General features: G+C 33.7%; 1 long non-coding RNA gene across 1 annotated transcript in view; it reads right to left on the bottom strand.

The window, feature by feature from the left end:
• Nucleotides 1-2,131, bottom strand: part of LOC137625785 (uncharacterized) — a 21,919-nt gene extending 19,788 nt beyond the window's left edge. The window contains exon 1 of the long non-coding RNA XR_011040899.1: nt 1,956-2,131. This is a non-coding gene — a long non-coding RNA (uncharacterized lncRNA). The remainder of the gene's footprint in view (nt 1-1,955) is intronic.
• Between the last annotated feature and the right edge of the window lie 367 nt (nt 2,132-2,498).

Below are 2,498 nucleotides of genomic sequence, written 5' to 3'. Positions count from 1 at the left end.
TGTTCTGCTATACGGCGCTGGTTAATATTCGATATATATATATATATATATATATATATATATATATATATATATATATATATATATATATATATATATATATATATATATATATATATATATATATATATATATATATATATATATATATATATATGTCTGATGCAGGTTCTAGAGCTTTCAAATATGTCTCCCACTAGACATCCAAGAACTGAAGATATTATTAAGACTTTATTAAGACATTATTAAGACTTTCAGGGGGAACTGAAGAATTTTTGTTCTCTAAATACTTCGATAATGTGGATTTGACAAAAAATGTACGGTGTGAAATTCTGAATGGCTTAGAATGTAGGCCTATACGATAATTGGAAAAGCAGAATGCTATAAGCCCAAGGACTCCAACAGGGAAGAATAGCCCAGTGAGGAAAGGAAACGATGAATATTAAACTACAGGAGAAGTAGGCATAATAACAATAAAAATAAAGGCCATTAACAATAATAATTAGATCTATATATAAAATGAAAAAAAAATAATAAAAAAAACAAGAAAATTAATTAATTTGGTAAGTTAATTATTATAAAGGCACACTTTTTATTACTCTTAGTTTTTTAGTGTTCTTGGCCCAACACTATAGGAAATGCACGCAAAACTCTCTCTCTCTCTCTCTCTCTCTCTCTCTCTCTCTCTCTCTCTCTCCTCCTCTCTCTCTCTCCAAAAACAAATATAAGTTTAATCAGGCTATGGGGAGTTTTTCAAATTACAAATAGAGGAGAGAGAGAGAGAGAGAGAGAGAGAGAGAGAGAGAGAGAGAGAGAGAGGAGAGAGAGAGAGAGATTTCGAAACCACGTGTGACTTTATAGGAAAATTTAAAAATCTTCTAGTATATCTCCCGAGTCAATAAAAGGAGAGAGAGAGAGAGAGAGAGAGAGAGAGAGAGAGAGAGAGAGAGAGAGAGAGAGGAGAGAGAGAGAGGAGAGAGAGAGAGATTATATCTGGCTCGTTGTGAGATTGTAGGAAAGAATTTTAGCAGCTATTCTTTCCTATTTTCTACATTTTAGAAATTATTTCAAAAACTTATACACGAAAATTCTCTCTCATCTTAATTCATTATAATTATTTCTTCATATTTTCACATTTACATTTTTTTCCTATTAGTTTTTTGTTTTTTTCTGGGGAAGAGCACGTGCACCGATCAAGATGGCTACTGAACACGGCAATTGCTCCCGGAATTTCGCACATGCAATCCAGGTGCATGACGGTACACACACACGTACACCACACACACACACGAAAAGAACCAGTTCTAAAAAGCAAGTCTATAGTATCTAATTGTCCAAAAAAAAATATATAAATATAATTTAATAATTAATAATTGGAAAAATCCTCCTTATAAGTTAGTCTGATCATTTTTTTTGCCAGATGTGAGATAATAACTAAGTTTGGGACTCCACAAGTGTTAGCCTCTTCTGCTAACATTATTTGTTAACTACTAAGTATAGAGAGAGAGAGGAGAGAAGAGAGAGAGAGAGAGAGAGAGAGAGAGAGAGAGAGAGAGAGAGAGAGAGAGAGAGAGAGGATGCTTTGAATATATAGTTGAATGTGTTTGTCGAACTATGTGGGTGTAAATGAATACATTAACTAATACATGCATGTAGAATAATGTGTACAAAATGCAGATGATTGTGAAAACTTTATACACACACACACACACACACACACACACACACATATATATATATATATATATATATATATATATATATATATATATATATATATATATATATATATATATGCATTGATAGATAGACAGATGATATCCTTATAGATAGATTGATATATTTATACAAAAACAGAAATTATATATATATACATATATATATATATATATATATATATATATATATATATATATATATATATATATATATATATATATATATATAAATCTTACCGTAGTATGTAGCAGCAACCACGATGTTGATACAAAGTATGAAACACAATATTTGTATAATCCAAAAAACATCCAGTTTATGAAGAAGAAGAAGAGGAAGAAGAAGGACACAGGTTCAATCCGTGCTATCACACTCACAGGTTGCAAAGTACTGACTGACTGACTGGCTCCTCCAGAGAGCACGCACAGACACTACACACATTACCTACATCTCTCTCTCTCTCTCTCTCTCTCTCTCTCTCTCTCTCTCTCTCTCCTCTCTCTCTCTCTCTCTCTCTCTCTCTCTCTTTCTGACAGACCCACTCACTTACCAGTCACCCCTTCTCAAACACGTGTGTGTACACATACACATGAATGTGCGCTCACATCCAATGCACAGTGTGATGAGGCGACCTGGCTATTTCCTTTTATCTCAGTGTCTGGCCTCCTAAAGTTTTCCTACTTTGATGCATAAGTCCTGCTTCGCTGGGGCGTTTTGGGGGATTTCCTGCCTTGCAAGTCCATGTGGAACGACGTTCCATACCCCCCCCCCCCCCACACTAA

This window comes from Palaemon carinicauda, chromosome 32, assembly GCF_036898095.1.
Source record: "Palaemon carinicauda isolate YSFRI2023 chromosome 32, ASM3689809v2, whole genome shotgun sequence".
Classification (NCBI taxonomy): domain Eukaryota; kingdom Metazoa; phylum Arthropoda; class Malacostraca; order Decapoda; family Palaemonidae; genus Palaemon; species Palaemon carinicauda.
The sequence above is the reverse complement of the archived record's forward strand: the minus strand, read 5'-3'. Positions and strand labels throughout refer to the sequence as shown.